This window comes from Microcebus murinus, chromosome 28 (genome assembly GCF_040939455.1).
Source record: "Microcebus murinus isolate Inina chromosome 28, M.murinus_Inina_mat1.0, whole genome shotgun sequence".
Lineage (NCBI taxonomy): Eukaryota > Metazoa > Chordata > Mammalia > Primates > Cheirogaleidae > Microcebus > Microcebus murinus.
This window is the reverse complement of record NC_134131.1, coordinates 16,196,982-16,213,881: the sequence shown is the minus strand read 5'-3', so window position 1 is coordinate 16,213,881 and position 16,900 is coordinate 16,196,982. Positions and strand designations below refer to the sequence as shown.

Sequence of the window (16,900 nt, the reverse complement as noted above, 5' to 3'; positions counted from 1 at the left end):
ACCCACAGGGTGGGGGGCGCAGCTGAAAGGGGTTGTGGGGATGGCGGCCCCTGCCTGGGGTCAAAGGGCGGGCGACCCGCGCGTGCGCAATCGGCGGCGGCGGCGGCGGCGACGGCGGCGGCGGCCACGAGCTGGGGGTGGGCCAGGCGAGGAGAGGAAGGGGGCTGGAAGGTCTCCACCTTGGCGAGTCCAGCCGTGGAGGCGCATCTTGTGTGAGTGTGAGTGAGTGAGTGTGAGTGTGTGTGTGTGTGTGTGTGTGTGTGTGTATCGAGAGACAGTCCCCCACCCCGGCCCGCCGCTCCCTGCCCGCCCCGCCCCGCCCCGCCCCGCCTGTCACCCCCATCCCTCGGAGCCCGCCGGACCCGGCCGGTGAACTCAACAGGCCTGGCCCGGTGCGGGTCAGCGCCGGCGCGGGGCCTGGGGCGGGGGGAGGAGGCGGCGGGGAAGCGCAGAGAGGCTCGGCTTCTTGAGCGGGGCAGGGGCGCCCTCCGCCGTCTAGGGCCACACCACCCTGAACGCGCCCGATCTCGTCTGGTCTCGGAAGCTAAGCAGGGTCGGGCCTGGTTAGTACTTGGATGGGAGACCGCCTGGGAATACCGGGTGCCGTAGGCTTCTTCTTTTTTTTTTTTTTGTTTTGCCTCTTGTTCTGTCCCCTTTCTGGGAGCGAGTCGGCGGCCCGGGGTGGGGGTCACCCCCACCCTCAGCGCCCGCCGCGGTGCCTGGCGCCCCAGCCTGCACCGTGGGGCCTCCTCTTGTCCCAAGCCGCGACACCGCCGTCACGCGGCAGCATGCGTGGCTTCTGGACTGTCAGGTCTCAGACCAAAGGTCTGCTCTGTGGGAACCGACACGCTGGAGGAAACCTTGAGAGTCTGAGAGGGGAGGGAGTTCCAGAAGAAGGCCAGGATGTCATTTTGAGGGAGTATGTGACCAGAACTCGTCCCGTTGCTTTTGGGGTTCTATGGGCTACACGTAGGAATCTTTGGTGGTGGCACCTGATGTTGGGGGATCCGGAGTCACACCCAGACCTGCTCCACAGGCCTCCTTTTACTTTTCTCTTCGGATTCATTATGTTTAAAAAGTGTCTCTTATCTCTATGATTGCATTTTCTTTTCTCTCTCTTTTCAAGCAGATGATGGGAGTCCAAGTATTAAGGTGACATGTGTTGCCCGTGCCCCCCTCCCCCCTGTGTTCTTATTCATTTACCTCTGATGTTGTTCCAGCGTATTGTGGGGGTACCAATGTTAAGGTCGGGTACGTTGCCCTCTCCCAGCCTCCCCCCTCGGGTCAGAGCCTCAAGTGCGCCCATCCCCCAGTCGGTGCGCACCCACCCCGTTCCTAATGGAGGTGTATGCCCATCCCCTCCCCCCACCCGCCCGACACCCACCCGATGAAGGTGATTCCTCTGTGTCCACTTAGGTGTCCATCGGTTCGTACCCATTTGCTGGTGAGCGCGAGCACGTGGTGCTCGTGTGTCCATTCTTGGGCTACCTGGCTTACTGGAACGGGTTCCAGCTCTGGCCAGGAGAACCACGAGAGGTGCCCTCTCACCGCTGCTCCTCCTAGCTGAATAGCACTCCGTGGTGTCCACGCGCCACATTTCATTTACGCACTCGTGGGTCGATGGGCACTCGGGTCGCTTCCAGGTCTTTGCGATTGTGACTTGTGCCCTTACTCTAACCCTAACCCTTACCCAGCCCGTCTCCTCCTCGGCCCCTGCCTGACTGACTCCTTCCCGCCCGGCCTGTCACCTGTCACCGTCCTCTGCCCCTGCCTGACACGCTCCTCCCCGCCCGGGCCGTCACCGTCCTCGGCCCCTGCCTGACGGGGCTCCTCCGTCGCCTGGGCCTTCCAAGGGCTTGGTGTGGACGCTGGTTCCAGGACGCCCTCCCAGGGACCCGGTAGCAGGGCGGCCGCAGCGTCTCGCGCCACCCAACCGTCCGCTGGCCGGCGGCCGGCGCTAAGTGGCCTGCGGGGGACGTGCCCCCACTGTGGGGCGGGCGCCCAGCCTGGTGTCTTCTCTGAGGCCCCGTGGCTGCTTTTCCCCCCCGCAAGGGGAGAGCCGCGGAGGTGGGGACCGCCTCCTCGTGGGGACGTACACCCAGCTCTCCACGTCGGATTCCGGGGCTCTCTGTCCTGCCAGAAGGCCCAGCTGGCCTGCGGGTCCTTAGAGTGGCAAAAACATCCGAAAACTGAGATTGAGGGTCCGGTGGTTGTCTGCACTTTTGTGCTGGGCACCCCAGGGAGGCCCGGGGGCTGGCTGGACAACGCGGTCTGCTGGGCAGGGGGGGGGGTTTGGAGGAGCAACTGATGCCCTTTGCACTTTGGGTAGCAAGTGTCTGAGGTGTCTCTGAGCCCTGCGCCATGTCGGGGGGTGGGGTGGGGGGGTGGGAGGTCGGGGGGTGTGGAGGAGCAGGAGGAGGAGGAGGAGGAGGTGGGAAGGGCCGTGGCCTGCAGTCGTGTTCCCGGGGTGGCTTCTTCCACAGGCTGCTTGGCCTGGGCTCCCTGCACCTGGGCCTTTGGAGGACTGGCCCTGTGCTTGCCAACGCTTCCCCTGCAGGGACCCAGAGCTGGGAGGTTGCATCTCTCAGCCCTGGGTCGGGCAGAGCCCCAGCGGGCCATGCCCACAACCTCTCTCAGCACGGGTCCCCCAGAAGGCTCCTTTGGGACCAGGATTCTCTTGCGGGTGACTCTTTAAGGTCTGGCCCCTGGATGGAGGGGCACCAGGAGTAGAGGAGCAGGAAGGGGAGGGGGTGGCCATGCGAGGGGACACTTTCAGGCCAAGTCCCAGCTTCAGCCTGATCCTCCTGGGAACCCCGGGGTGTACGTCACACCTCCTGGTTGTCCCGCTCTGAGACAAGGGCTCTGAGACAAGGAGCCGGGCTTCGCATTCCCCCAGCAGCCAGTCGTGGGCTGAGGACACCTGGGGCGTTGGGAACTCCCTGGCTTCTCCTTGGCTTAACATCTGGAGCTGCTTGTGAATCGTGCCGCCACACACACCCGAGTGCAGGTGTCTTCTGCACAGACTGCGGGCCTCGCTCTTCTGAATGCCGCTAGCTCGACACCCACCCACGGGTGAACCTGGTCAGGGTACTTTCTCTCGGGGGCAGACTCTGATCCTGGCGGGCTACCGGTGTTTCTGTTTGCTCGTTTCTTTCTTCCATTTCGGGAAAGGCTTCCTTACTGGGTGTGGAAATCTCCTATGCCTTTCCTCGCCTATTCTGTCAGCTTTAAAATTCTCTTTCAGTTGCCACCCTCACAGATGGATTAGGAAACTCTTTCCGGTGCACTCATTAGTGAAATGACCTCAATGAAGCTGGAATCCAATATCTAATCGCCGATTTTTAGCGAGTCCACACGCCAGGGTGGTCGGGGTCTAATGCAGCCCCGGCCAGGCCCAGGCCCCTTGGACTGGGCCACAGGAGGACCCAGAGGAGGTTCCCGGCCCCCACGGTCGCGTTGCCGGCAGTTCTCCAAGGGCTTGGGCGTTTTCCAGAGGTAGGAGATGGAGGGGACTGATTTCTTCAGCGCCCCACAAACCACGCCACCCCACCCATGGGACACATCCCTAGAGAGAGAGAGAGACGCCCCATACACTCGCTCCCCTCCCCCATGCGCTGTGCCCCAGCCCGGGCCCGGGGGAATAGGCGGCAGCCCACCCACAGGGTGGGGGGCGCAGCTGAAAGGGGTTGTGGGGATGGCGGCCCCTGCCTGGGGTCAAAGGGCGGGCGACCCGCGCGTGCGCAATCGGCGGCGGCGGCGGCGGCGGCGGCGGCGGCGGCGGCGGCGGCGGCCACGAGCTGGGGGTGGGCCAGGCGAGGAGAGGAAGGGGGCTGGAAGGTCTCCACCTTGGCGAGTCCAGCCGTGGAGGCGCATCTTGTGTGAGTGTGAGTGAGTGAGTGTGAGTGTGTGTGTGTGTGTGTGTGTGTGTGTATCGAGAGACAGCCCCCCACCCCGGCCCGCCGCTCCCTGCCCGCCCCGCCCCGCCCCGCCCCGCCTGTCACCCCCGTCCCTCGGAGCCCGCCGGACCCGGCCGGTGAACTCAACAGGCCCGGCCCGGTGCGGGTCAGCGCCGGCGCGGGGCCTGGGGCGGGGGGAGGAGGCGGCGGGGAAGCGCAGAGAGGCTCGGCTTCTTGAGCGGGGCAGGGGCGCCCTCCGCCGTCTAGGGCCACACCACCCTGAACGCGCCCGATCTCGTCTGGTCTCGGAAGCTAAGCAGGGTCGGGCCTGGTTAGTACTTGGATGGGAGACCGCCTGGGAATACCGGGTGCCGTAGGCTTCTTCTTTTTTTTTTTTTTTGTTTTGCCTCTTGTTCTGTCCCCTTTCTGGGAGCGAGTCGGCGGCCCGGGGTGGGGGTCACCCCCACCCTCAGCGCCCGCCGCGGTGCCTGGCGCCCCAGCCCGCACCGTGGGGCCTCCTCTTGTCCCAAGCCGCGACACCGCCGTCACGCGGCAGCATGCGTGGCTTCTGGACTGTCAGGTCTCAGACCAAAGGTCTGCTCTGTGGGAACCGACACGCTGGAGGAAACCTTGAGAGTCTGAGAGGGGAGGGAGTTTCAGAAGAAGGCCAGGATGTCATTTTGAGGGAGTATGTGACCAGAACTCGTCCCGTTGCTTTTGGGGTTCTATGGGCTACACGTAGGAATCTTTGGTGGTGGCACCTGATGTTGGGGGATCCGGAGTCACACCCAGACCTGCTCCACAGGCCTCCTTTTACTTTTCTCTTCGGATTCATTATGTTTAAAAAGTGTCTCTTATCTCTATGATTGCATTTTCTTTTCTCTCTCTTTTCAAGCAGATGATGGGAGTCCAAGTATTAAGGTGACATGTGTTGCCCGTGCCCCCCTCCCCCCTGTGTTCTTATTCATTAACCTCTGATGTTGTTCCAGCGTATTGTGGGGGTACCAATGTTAAGGTCGGGTACGTTGCCCTCTCCCAGCCTCCCCCCTCGGGTCAGAGCCTCAAGTGCGCCCATCCCCCAGTCGGTGCGCACCCACCCCGTTCCTAATGGAGGTGTATGCCCATCCCCTCCCCCCACCCGCCCGACACCCACCCGATGAAGGTGATTCCTCTGTGTCCACTTAGGTGTCCATCGGTTCGTACCCATTTGCTGGTGAGCGCGAGCACGTGGTGCTCGTGTGTCCATTCTTGGGCTACCTGGCTTACTGGAACGGGTTCCAGCTCTGGCCAGGAGAACCACGAGAGGTGCCCTCTCACCGCTGCTCCTCCTAGCTGAATAGCACTCCGTGGTGTCCACGCGCCACATTTCATTTACGCACTCGTGGGTCGATGGGCACTCGGGTCGCTTCCAGGTCTTTGCGATTGTGACTTGTGCCCTGACTCTAACCCTAACCCTTACCCAGCCCGTCTCCTCCTCGGCCCCTGCCTGACTGACTCCTTCCCGCCCGGCCTGTCACCTGTCACCGTCCTCTGCCCCTGCCTGACACGCTCCTCCCCGCCCGGGCCGTCACCGTCCTCGGCCCCTGCCTGACGGGGCTCCTCCGTCGCCTGGGCCTTCCAAGGGCTTGGTGTGGACGCTGGTTCCAGGACGCCCTCCCAGGAACCCGGTAGCAGGGCGGCCGCAGCGTCTCGCGCCACCCAACCGTCCGCCGGCCGGCGGCCGGCGCTAAGTGGCCTGCGGGGGACGTGCCCCCACTGTGGGGCGGGCGCCCAGCCTGGTGTCTTCTCTGAGGCCCCGTGGCTGCTTTTCCCCCCCGCAAGGGGAGAGCCGCGGAGGTGGGGACCGCCTCCTCGTGGGGACGTACACCCAGCTCTCCACGTCGGATTCCGGGGCTCTCTGTCCTGCCAGAAGGCCCAGCTGGCCTGCGGGTCCTTAGAGTGGCAAAAACATCCGAAAACTGAGATTGAGGGTCCGGTGGTTGTCTGCACTTTTGTGCTGGGCACCCCAGGGAGGCCCGGGGGCTGGCTGGACAACGCGGTCTGCTGGGCAGGGGGGGGGGGTTTGGAGGAGCAACTGATGCCCTTTGCACTTTGGGTAGCAAGTGTCTGAGGTGTCTCTGAGCCCTGCGCCATGTCGGGGGGTGGGGTGGGGGGGTGGGAGGTCGGGGGGGGTGGAGGAGCAGGAGGAGGAGGAGGAGGAGGTGGGAAGGGCCGTGGCCTGCAGTCGTGTTCCCGGGGTGGCTTCTTCCACAGGCTGCTTGGCCTGGGCTCCCTGCACCTGGGCCTTTGGAGGACTGGCCCTGTGCTTGCCAACGCTTCCCCTGCAGGGACCCAGAGCTGGGAGGTTGCATCTCTCAGCCCTGGGTCGGGCAGAGCCCCAGCGGGCCATGCCCACAACCTCTCTCAGCACGGGTCCCCCAGAAGGCTCCTTTGGGACCAGGATTCTCTTGCGGGTGACTCTTTAAGGTCTGGCCCCTGGATGGAGGGGCACCAGGAGTAGAGGAGCAGGAAGGGGAAGGGGGTGGCCATGCGAGGGGACACTTTCAGGCCAAGTCCCAGCTTCAGCCTGATCCTCCTGGGAACCCCGGGGTGTACGTCACACCTCCTGGTTGTCCCGCTCTGAGACAAGGGCTCTGAGACAAGGAGCCGGGCTTCGCATTCCCCCAGCAGCCAGTCGTGGGCTGAGGACACCTGGGGCGTTGGGAACTCCCTGGCTTCTCCTTGGCTTAACATCTGGAGCTGCTTGTGAATCGTGCCGCCACACACACCCGAGTGCAGGTGTCTTCTGCACAGACTGCGGGCCTCGCTCTTCTGAATGCCGCTAGCTCGCCACCCACCCACGGGTGAACCTGGTCAGGGTACTTTCTCTCGGGGGCAGACTCTGATCCTGGCGGGCTACCGGTGTTTCTGTTTGCTCGTTTCTTTCTTCCATTTCGGGAAAGGCTTCCTTACTGGGTGTGGAAATCTCCTATGCCTTTCCTCGCCTATTCTGTCAGCTTTAAAATTCTCTTTCAGTTGCCACCCTCACAGATGGATTAGGAAACTCTTTCCGGTGCACTCATTAGTGAAATGACCTCAATGAAGCTGGAATCCAATATCTAATCGCCGATTTTTAGCGAGTCCACACGCCAGGGTGGTCGGGGTCTAATGCAGCCCCGGCCAGGCCCAGGCCCCTTGGACTGGGCCACAGGAGGACCCAGAGGAGGTTCCCGGCCCCCACGGTCGCGTTGCCGGCAGTTCTCCAAGGGCTTGGGCGTTTTCCAGAGGTAGGAGATGGAGGGGACTGATTTCTTCAGCGCCCCACAAACCACGCCACCCCACCCATGGGACACATCCCTAGAGAGAGAGAGAGACGCCCCATACACTCGCTCCCCTCCCCCATGCGCTGTGCCCCAGCCCGGGCCCGGGGGAATAGGCGGCAGCCCACCCACAGGGTGGGGGGCGCAGCTGAAAGGGGTTGTGGGGATGGCGGCCCCTGCCTGGGGTCAAAGGGCAGGCGACCCGCGCGTGCGCAATCGGCGGCGGCGGCGGCGGCGGCGGCGGCCACGAGCTGGGGGTGGGCCAGGCGAGGAGAGGAAGGGGGCTGGAAGGTCTCCACCTTGGCGAGTCCAGCCGTGGAGGCGCATCTTGTGTGAGTGTGAGTGAGTGAGTGTGAGTGTGAGTGTGTGTGTGTGTGTGTGTGTGTATAGAGAGACAGCCCCCCACCCCGGCCCGCCGCTCCCTGCCCGCCCCGCCCCGCCTGTCACCCCCGTCCCTCGGAGCCCGCCGGACCCGGCCGGTGAACTCAACAGGCCCGGCCCGGTGCGGGTCAGCGCCGGCGCGGGGCCTGGGGCGGGGGGAGGAGGCGGCGGGGAAGCGCAGAGAGGCTCGGCTTCTTGAGCGGGGCAGGGGCGCCCTCCGCCGTCTAGGGCCACACCACCCTGAACGCGCCCGATCTCGTCTGGTCTCGGAAGCTAAGCAGGGTCGGGCCTGGTTAGTACTTGGATGGGAGACCGCCTGGGAATACCGGGTGCCGTAGGCTTCTTCTTTTTTTTTTTTTGTTTTGCCTCTTGTTCTGTCCCCTTTCTGGGAGCGAGTCGGCGGCCCGGGGTGGGGGTCACCCCCACCCTCAGCGCCCGCCGCGGTGCCTGGCGCCCCAGCCCGCACCGTGGGGCCTCCTCTTGTCCCAAGCCGCGACACCGCCGTCACGCGGCAGCATGCGTGGCTTCTGGACTGTCAGGTCTCAGACCAAAGGTCTGCTCTGTGGGAACCGACACGCTGGAGGAAACCTTGAGAGTCTGAGAGGGGAGGGAGTTCCAGAAGAAGGCCAGGATGTCATTTTGAGGGAGTATGTGACCAGAACTCGTCCCGTTGCTTTTGGGGTTCTATGGGCTACACGTAGGAATCTTTGGTGGTGGCACCTGATGTTGGGGGATCCGGAGTCACACCCAGACCTGCTCCACAGGCCTCCTTTTACTTTTCTCTTCGGATTCATTATGTTTAAAAAGTGTCTCTTATCTCTATGATTGCATTTTCTTTTCTCTCTCTTTTCAAGCAGATGATGGGAGTCCAAGTATTAAGGTGACATGTGTTGCCCGTGCCCCCCTCCCCCCTGTGTTCTTATTCATTAACCTCTGATGTTGTTCCAGCGTATTGTGGGGGTACCAATGTTAAGGTCGGGTACGTTGCCCTCTCCCAGCCTCCCCCCTCGGGTCAGAGCCTCAAGTGCGCCCATCCCCCAGTCGGTGCGCACCCACCCCGTTCCTAATGGAGGTGTATGCCCATCCCCTCCCCCCACCCGCCCGACACCCACCCGATGAAGGTGATTCCTCTGTGTCCACTTAGGTGTCCATCGGTTCGTACCCATTTGCTGGTGAGCGCGAGCACGTGGTGCTCGTGTGTCCATTCTTGGGCTACCTGGCTTACTGGAACGGGTTCCAGCTCTGGCCAGGAGAACCACGAGAGGTGCCCTCTCACCGCTGCTCCTCCTAGCTGAATAGCACTCCGTGGTGTCCACGCGCCACATTTCATTTACGCACTCGTGGGTCGATGGGCACTCGGGTCGCTTCCAGGTCTTTGCGATTGTGACTTGTGCCCTGACTCTAACCCTAACCCTTACCCAGCCCGTCTCCTCCTCGGCCCCTGCCTGACTGACTCCTTCCCGCCCGGCCTGTCACCTGTCACCGTCCTCTGCCCCTGCCTGACACGCTCCTCCCCGCCCGGGCCGTCACCGTCCTCGGCCCCTGCCTGACGGGGCTCCTCCGTCGCCTGGGCCTTCCAAGGGCTTGGTGTGGACGCTGGTTCCAGGACGCCCTCCCAGGAACCCGGTAGCAGGGCGGCCGCAGCGTCTCGCGCCACCCAACCGTCCGCCGGCCGGCGGCCGGCGCTAAGTGGCCTGCGGGGGACGTGCCCCCACTGTGGGGCGGGCGCCCAGCCTGGTGTCTTCTCTGAGGCCCCGTGGCTGCTTTTCCCCCCCGCAAGGGGAGAGCCGCGGAGGTGGGGACCGCCTCCTCGTGGGGACGTACACCCAGCTCTCCACGTCGGATTCCGGGGCTCTCTGTCCTGCCAGAAGGCCCAGCTGGCCTGCGGGTCCTTAGAGTGGCAAAAACATCCGAAAACTGAGATTGAGGGTCCGGTGGTTGTCTGCACTTTTGTGCTGGGCACCCCAGGGAGGCCCGGGGGCTGGCTGGACAACGCGGTCTGCTGGGCACGGGGGGGGTTTGGAGGAGCAACTGATGCCCTTTGCACTTTGGGTAGCAAGTGTCTGAGGTGTCTCTGAGCCCTGCGCCATGTCGGGGGGTGGGGTGGGGGGGTGGGAGGTCGGGGGGGGGTGGAGGAGCAGGAGGAGGAGGAGGAGGAGGTGGGAAGGGCCGTGGCCTGCAGTCGTGTTCCCGGGGTGGCTTCTTCCACAGGCTGCTTGGCCTGGGCTCCCTGCACCTGGGCCTTTGGAGGACTGGCCCTGTGCTTGCCAACGCTTCCCCTGCAGGGACCCAGAGCTGGGAGGTTGCATCTCTCAGCCCTGGGTCGGGCAGAGCCCCAGCGGGCCATGCCCACAACCTCTCTCAGCACGGGTCCCCCAGAAGGCTCCTTTGGGACCAGGATTCTCTTGCGGGTGACTCTTTAAGGTCTGGCCCCTGGATGGAGGGGCACCAGGAGTAGAGGAGCAGGAAGGGGAAGGGGGTGGCCATGCGAGGGGACACTTTCAGGCCAAGTCCCAGCTTCAGCCTGATCCTCCTGGGAACCCCGGGGTGTACGTCACACCTCCTGGTTGTCCCGCTCTGAGACAAGGGCTCTGAGACAAGGAGCCGGGCTTCGCATTCCCCCAGCAGCCAGTCGTGGGCTGAGGACACCTGGGGCGTTGGGAACTCCCTGGCTTCTCCTTGGCTTAACATCTGGAGCTGCTTGTGAATCGTGCCGCCACACACACCCGAGTGCAGGTGTCTTCTGCACAGACTGCGGGCCTCGCTCTTCTGAATGCCGCTAGCTCGCCACCCACCCACGGGTGAACCTGGTCAGGGTACTTTCTCTCGGGGGCAGACTCTGATCCTGGCGGGCTACCGGTGTTTCTGTTTGCTCGTTTCTTTCTTCCATTTCGGGAAAGGCTTCCTTACTGGGTGTGGAAATCTCCTATGCCTTTCCTCGCCTATTCTGTCAGCTTTAAAATTCTCTTTCAGTTGCCACCCTCACAGATGGATTAGGAAACTCTTTCCGGTGCACTCATTAGTGAAATGACCTCAATGAAGCTGGAATCCAATATCTAATCGCCGATTTTTAGCGAGTCCACACGCCAGGGTGGTCGGGGTCTAATGCAGCCCCGGCCAGGCCCAGGCCCCTTGGACTGGGCCACAGGAGGACCCAGAGGAGGTTCCCGGCCCCCACGGTCGCGTTGCCGGCAGTTCTCCAAGGGCTTGGGCGTTTTCCAGAGGTAGGAGATGGAGGGGACTGATTTCTTCAGCGCCCCACAAACCACGCCACCCCACCCATGGGACACATCCCTAGAGAGAGAGAGAGACGCCCCATACACTCGCTCCCCTCCCCCATGCGCTGTGCCCCAGCCCGGGCCCGGGGGAATAGGCGGCAGCCCACCCACAGGGTGGGGGGCGCAGCTGAAAGGGGTTGTGGGGATGGCGGCCCCTGCCTGGGGTCAAAGGGCAGGCGACCCGCGCGTGTGCAATCGGCGGCGGCGGCAGCGGCGGCGGCGGCCACGAGCTGGGGGTGGGCCAGGCGAGGAGAGGAAGGGGGCTGGAAGGTCTCCACCTTGGCGAGTCCAGCCGTGGAGGCGCATCTTGTGTGAGTGTGAGTGAGTGAGTGTGAGTGTGAGTGTGTGTGTGTGTGTGTGTGTGTGTGTGTATAGAGAGACAGCCCCCCACCCCGGCCCGCCGCTCCCTGCCCGCCCCGCCCCGCCTGTCACCCCCGTCCCTCGGAGCCCGCCGGACCCGGCCGGTGAACTCAACAGGCCCGGCCCGGTGCGGGTCAGCGCCGGCGCGGGGCCTGGGGCGGGGGGAGGAGGCGGCGGGGAAGCGCAGAGAGGCTCGGCTTCTTGAGCGGGGCAGGGGCGCCCTCCGCCGTCTAGGGCCACACCACCCTGAACGCGCCCGATCTCGTCTGGTCTCGGAAGCTAAGCAGGGTCGGGCCTGGTTAGTACTTGGATGGGAGACCGCCTGGGAATACCGGGTGCCGTAGGCTTCTTCTTTTTTTTTTTTTTGTTTTGCCTCTTGTTCTGTCCCCTTTCTGGGAGCGAGTCGGCGGCCCGGGGTGGGGGTCACCCCCACCCTCAGCGCCCGCCGCGGTGCCTGGCGCCCCAGCCCGCACCGTGGGGCCTCCTCTTGTCCCAAGCCGCGACACCGCCGTCACGCGGCAGCATGCGTGGCTTCTGGACTGTCAGGTCTCAGACCAAAGGTCTGCTCTGTGGGAACCGACACGCTGGAGGAAACCTTGAGAGTCTGAGAGGGGAGGGAGTTCCAGAAGAAGGCCAGGATGTCATTTTGAGGGAGTATGTGACCAGAACTCGTCCCGTTGCTTTTGGGGTTCTATGGGCTACACGTAGGAATCTTTGGTGGTGGCACCTGATGTTGGGGGATCCGGAGTCACACCCAGACCTGCTCCACAGGCCTCCTTTTACTTTTCTCTTCGGATTCATTATTTTTAAAAAGTGTCTCTTATCTCTATGATTGCATTTTCTTTTCTCTCTCTTTTCAAGCAGATGATGGGAGTCCAAGTATTAAGGTGACATGTGTTGCCCGTGCCCCCCTCCCCCCTGTGTTCTTATTCATTTACCTCTGATGTTGTTCCAGCGTATTGTGGGGGTACCAATGTTAAGGTCGGGTACGTTGCCCTCTCCCAGCCTCCCCCCTCGGGTCAGAGCCTCAAGTGCGCCCATCCCCCAGTCGGTGCGCACCCACCCCATTCCTAATGGAGGTGTATGCCCATCCCCTCCCCCCACCCGCCCGACACCCACCCGATGAAGGTGATTCCTCTGTGTCCACTTAGGTGTCCATCGGTTCGTACCCATTTGCTGGTGAGCGCGAGCACGTGGTGCTCGTGTGTCCATTCTTGGGCTACCTGGCTTACTGGAACGGGTTCCAGCTCTGGCCAGGAGAACCACGAGAGGTGCCCTCTCACCGCTGCTCCTCCTAGCTGAATAGCACTCCGTGGTGTCCACGCGCCACATTTCATTTACGCACTCGTGGGTCGATGGGCACTCGGGTCGCTTCCAGGTCTTTGCGATTGTGACTTGTGCCCTGACTCTAACCCTAACCCTTACCCAGCCCGTCTCCTCCTCGGCCCCTGCCTGACTGACTCCTTCCCGCCCGGCCTGTCACCTGTCACCGTCCTCTGCCCCTGCCTGACACGCTCCTCCCCGCCCGGGCCGTCACCGTCCTCGGCCCCTGCCTGACGGGGCTCCTCCGTCGCCTGGGCCTTCCAAGGGCTTGGTGTGGACGCTGGTTCCAGGACGCCCTCCCAGGGACCCGGTAGCAGGGCGGCCGCAGCGTCTCGCGCCACCCAACCGTCCGCCGGCCGGCGGCCGGCGCTAAGTGGCCTGCGGGGGACGTGCCCCCACTGTGGGGCGGGCGCCCAGCCTGGTGTCTTCTCTGAGGCCCCGTGGCTGCTTTTCCCCCCCGCAAGGGGAGAGCCGCGGAGGTGGGGACCGCCTCCTCGTGGGGACGTACACCCAGCTCTCCACGTCGGATTCCGGGGCTCTCTGTCCTGCCAGAAGGCCCAGCTGGCCTGCGGGTCCTTAGAGTGGCAAAAACATCCGAAAACTGAGATTGAGGGTCCGGTGGTTGTCTGCACTTTTGTGCTGGGCACCCCAGGGAGGCCCGGGGGCTGGCTGGACAACGCGGTCTGCTGGGCAGGGGGGGGGGGTTTGGAGGAGCAACTGATGCCCTTTGCACTTTGGGTAGCAAGTGTCTGAGGTGTCTCTGAGCCCTGCGCCATGTCGGGGGGTGGGGTGGGGGGGTGGGAGGTCGGGGGGGGGTGGAGGAGCAGGAGGAGGAGGAGGAGGAGGTGGGAAGGGCCGTGGCCTGCAGTCGTGTTCCCGGGGTGGCTTCTTCCACAGGCTGCTTGGCCTGGGCTCCCTGCACCTGGGCCTTTGGAGGACTGGCCCTGTGCTTGCCAACGCTTCCCCTGCAGGGACCCAGAGCTGGGAGGTTGCATCTCTCAGCCCTGGGTCGGGCAGAGCCCCAGCGGGCCATGCCCACAACCTCTCTCAGCACGGGTCCCCCAGAAGGCTCCTTTGGGACCAGGATTCTCTTGCGGGTGACTCTTTAAGGTCTGGCCCCTGGATGGAGGGGCACCAGGAGTAGAGGAGCAGGAAGGGGAAGGGGGTGGCCATGCGAGGGGACACTTTCAGGCCAAGTCCCAGCTTCAGCCTGATCCTCCTGGGAACCCCGGGGTGTACGTCACACCTCCTGGTTGTCCCGCTCTGAGACAAGGGCTCTGAGACAAGGAGCCGGGCTTCGCATTCCCCCAGCAGCCAGTCGTGGGCTGAGGACACCTGGGGCGTTGGGAACTCCCTGGCTTCTCCTTGGCTTAACATCTGGAGCTGCTTGTGAATCGTGCCGCCACACACACCCGAGTGCAGGTGTCTTCTGCACAGACTGCGGGCCTCGCTCTTCTGAATGCCGCTAGCTCGCCACCCACCCACGGGTGAACCTGGTCAGGGTACTTTCTCTCGGGGGCAGACTCTGATCCTGGCGGGCTACCGGTGTTTCTGTTTGCTCGTTTCTTTCTTCCATTTCGGGAAAGGCTTCCTTACTGGGTGTGGAAATCTCCTATGCCTTTCCTCGCCTATTCTGTCAGCTTTAAAATTCTCTTTCAGTTGCCACCCTCACAGATGGATTAGGAAACTCTTTCCGGTGCACTCATTAGTGAAATGACCTCAATGAAGCTGGAATCCAATATCTAATCGCCGATTTTTAGCGAGTCCACACGCCAGGGTGGTCGGGGTCTAATGCAGCCCCGGCCAGGCCCAGGCCCCTTGGACTGGGCCACAGGAGGACCCAGAGGAGGTTCCCGGCCCCCACGGTCGCGTTGCCGGCAGTTCTCCAAGGGCTTGGGCGTTTTCCAGAGGTAGGAGATGGAGGGGACTGATTTCTTCAGCGCCCCACAAACCACGCCACCCCACCCATGGGACACATCCCTAGAGAGAGAGAGAGACGCCCCATACACTCGCTCCCCTCCCCCATGCGCTGTGCCCCAGCCCGGGCCCGGGGGAATAGGCGGCAGCCCACCCACAGGGTGGGGGGCGCAGCTGAAAGGGGTTGTGGGGATGGCGGCCCCTGCCTGGGGTCAAAGGGCGGGCGACCCGCGCGTGCGCAATCGGCGGCGGCGGCGGCGGCGACGGCGGCGGCGGCCACGAGCTGGGGGTGGGCCAGGCGAGGAGAGGAAGGGGGCTGGAAGGTCTCCACCTTGGCGAGTGCAGCCGTGGAGGCGCATCTTGTGTGAGTGTGAGTGAGTGAGTGTGAGTGTGTGTGTGTGTGTGTGTGTGTGTGTGTATCGAGAGACAGTCCCCCACCCCGGCCCGCCGCTCCCTGCCCGCCCCGCCCCGCCCCGCCCCGCCTGTCACCCCCATCCCTCGGAGCCCGCCGGACCCGGCCGGTGAACTCAACAGGCCCGGCCCGGTGCGGGTCAGCGCCGGCGCGGGGCCTGGGGCGGGGGGAGGAGGCGGCGGGGAAGCGCAGAGAGGCTCGGCTTCTTGAGCGGGGCAGGGGCGCCCTCCGCCGTCTAGGGCCACACCACCCTGAACGCGCCCGATCTCGTCTGGTCTCGGAAGCTAAGCAGGGTCGGGCCTGGTTAGTACTTGGATGGGAGACCGCCTGGGAATACCGGGTGCCTTAGGCTTCTTCTTTTTTTTTTTTTTGTTTTGCCTCTTGTTCTGTCCCCTTTCTGGGAGCGAGTCGGCGGCCCGGGGTGGGGGTCACCCCCACCCTCAGCGCCCGCCGCGGTGCCTGGCGCCCCAGCCTGCACCGTGGGGCCTCCTCTTGTCCCAAGCCGCGACACCGCCGTCACGCGGCAGCATGCGTGGCTTCTGGACTGTCAGGTCTCAGACCAAAGGTCTGCTCTGTGGGAACCGACACGCTGGAGGAAACCTTGAGAGTCTGAGAGGGGAGGGAGTTCCAGAAGAAGGCCAGGATGTCATTTTGAGGGAGTATGTGACCAGAACTCGTCCCGTTGCTTTTGGGGTTCTATGGGCTACACGTAGGAATCTTTGGTGGTGGCACCTGATGTTGGGGGATCCGGAGTCACACCCAGACCTGCTCCACAGGCCTCCTTTTACTTTTCTCTTCGGATTCATTATGTTTAAAAAGTGTCTCTTATCTCTATGATTGCATTTTCTTTTCTCTCTCTTTTCAAGCAGATGATGGGAGTCCAAGTATTAAGGTGACATGTGTTGCCCGTGCCCCCCTCCCCCCTGTGTTCTTATTCATTTACCTCTGATGTTGTTCCAGCGTATTGTGGGGGTACCAATGTTAAGGTCGGGTACGTTGCCCTCTCCCAGCCTCCCCCCTCGGGTCAGAGCCTCAAGTGCGCCCATCCCCCAGTCGGTGCGCACCCACCCCGTTCCTAATGGAGGTGTATGCCCATCCCCTCCCCCCACCCGCCCGACACCCACCCGATGAAGGTGATTCCTCTGTGTCCACTTAGGTGTCCATCGGTTCGTACCCATTTGCTGGTGAGCGCGAGCACGTGGTGCTCGTGTGTCCATTCTTGGGCTACCTGGCTTACTGGAACGGGTTCCAGCTCTGGCCAGGAGAACCACGAGAGGTGCCCTCTCACCGCTGCTCCTCCTAGCTGAATAGCACTCCGTGGTGTCCACGCGCCACATTTCATTTACGCACTCGTGGGTCGATGGGCACTCGGGTCGCTTCCAGGTCTTTGCGATTGTGACTTGTGCCCTGACTCTAACCCTAACCCTTACCCAGCCCGTCTCCTCCTCGGCCCCTGCCTGACTGACTCCTTCCCGCCCGGCCTGTCACCTGTCACCGTCCTCTGCCCCTGCCTGACACGCTCCTCCCCGCCCGGGCCGTCACCGTCCTCGGCCCCTGCCTGACGGGGCTCCTCCGTCGCCTGGGCCTTCCAAGGGCTTGGTGTGGACGCTGGTTCCAGGACGCCCTCCCAGGGACCCGGTAGCAGGGCGGCCGCAGCGTCTCGCGCCACCCAACCGTCCGCCGGCCGGCGGCCGGCGCTAAGTGGCCTGCGGGGGACGTGCCCCCACTGTGGGGCGGGCGCCCAGCCTGGTGTCTTCTCTGAGGCCCCGTGGCTGCTTTTCCCCCCCGCAAGGGGAGAGCCGCGGAGGTGGGGACCGCCTCCTCGTGGGGACGTACACCCAGCTCTCCACGTCGGATTCCGGGGCTCTCTGTCCTGCCAGAAGGCCCAGCTGGCCTGCGGGTCCTTAGAGTGGCAAAAACATCCGAAAACTGAGATTGAGGGTCCGGTGGTTGTCTGCACTTTTGTGCTGGGCACCCCAGGGAGGCCCGGGGGCTGGCTGGACAACGCGGTCTGCTGGGCAGGGGGGGGGTTTG

General features: G+C 63.7%; 5 non-coding genes across 5 annotated transcripts; all 5 read left to right on the top strand.

Annotated features, from left to right (window-relative positions):
• The first annotated feature begins 493 nt into the window (after positions 1-493).
• On the top strand, positions 494-612 carry LOC142865087 (5S ribosomal RNA). Its single transcript, XR_012915389.1, has one exon. It is a non-coding gene; the product is annotated as a 5S ribosomal RNA (ribosomal RNA).
• Positions 613-4,157: 3,545 nt separating this feature from the next.
• On the top strand, positions 4,158-4,276 carry LOC142865085 (5S ribosomal RNA). Its single transcript, XR_012915387.1, has one exon. It is a non-coding gene; the product is annotated as a 5S ribosomal RNA (ribosomal RNA).
• A 3,522-nt stretch (positions 4,277-7,798) lies between these two features.
• LOC142865084 (5S ribosomal RNA) lies at positions 7,799-7,917 on the top strand. Its single transcript, XR_012915386.1, has one exon. It is a non-coding gene; the product is annotated as a 5S ribosomal RNA (ribosomal RNA).
• A 3,525-nt stretch (positions 7,918-11,442) lies between these two features.
• On the top strand, positions 11,443-11,561 carry LOC142865083 (5S ribosomal RNA). Its single transcript, XR_012915384.1, has one exon. It is a non-coding gene; the product is annotated as a 5S ribosomal RNA (ribosomal RNA).
• A 3,538-nt stretch (positions 11,562-15,099) lies between these two features.
• Positions 15,100-15,218, top strand: LOC142865292 (5S ribosomal RNA). Its single transcript, XR_012915595.1, has one exon. It is a non-coding gene; the product is annotated as a 5S ribosomal RNA (ribosomal RNA).
• Positions 15,219-16,900: the final 1,682 nt, after the last annotated feature.